The sequence below is a fragment of the Rhinoraja longicauda genome, unplaced genomic scaffold, assembly GCF_053455715.1.
Source record: "Rhinoraja longicauda isolate Sanriku21f unplaced genomic scaffold, sRhiLon1.1 Scf000129, whole genome shotgun sequence".
Lineage (NCBI taxonomy): Eukaryota > Metazoa > Chordata > Chondrichthyes > Rajiformes > Arhynchobatidae > Rhinoraja > Rhinoraja longicauda.
The window spans coordinates 130,909-131,688 of NW_027601347.1; positions in this window are offsets into that span (position 1 = coordinate 130,909).

Here is a 780-nt window from a genome sequence, read left to right on the forward strand (position 1 = left end):
GAAAGAAGATAGAAGGTGATTGCATGCTGGCGTATAGGGGGAGGCTCATGAGTCAACACAGAAACGGACTAGACACAAAAAGCTGGAGTAACTCAGCGGGTCAGGCAGCATCTCTGGAGAGATGGAATGGGTGACGTTTCGGGTCGGGACCCTTCTTTCAGTCCCACTGATCTGTGCCAATGTTTATAATACAAGAAAATAACTGCAGATGCTGGTACAAATCGAAGGTATTTATTCACAAAATGATGGAGTAACTCAGCAGGTCAGGCAGCATCTCAGGAGAGAAGGAATGGGTGACGTTTCGGGTCGAGACCAAGGTCTTCACCCTTGGTCTCGACCCGAAACGTCACCCATTCCTTCTCTCCTGAGATGCTGTCTGACCTGCTGAATTACTCCAGCATTTTGTGCCATATTGCTGGTCCATATAATACATTCTGGATTCTGAGCTGAATGGCCTCTTGGGTGCTTGGTGCACGTATTAGCTTCATCTCACTCCAAATGTCATCATTGTTAGTGGGGTTGGGGAGGAGTTTACTGCCTTCACTGCCACTCTCATCTCTGCCTAACCAGTAGTGATTCTATGATGATTCTGTCAGCATCAGAGATTTGCCAAGGATTTTGTGTTTTTGCGCTATTTAGTAAAATAATCTTTCGTCGAAATTATTTCATAAGCATCAGCTTTCTGGAGAAAGGAACAAGACCAGGAGTGATCAGAATGCAGAACATTGCATTAATTTAATTAAATTCACTGCTCTGCTGTAAAATGCCAATGCAAGTCTG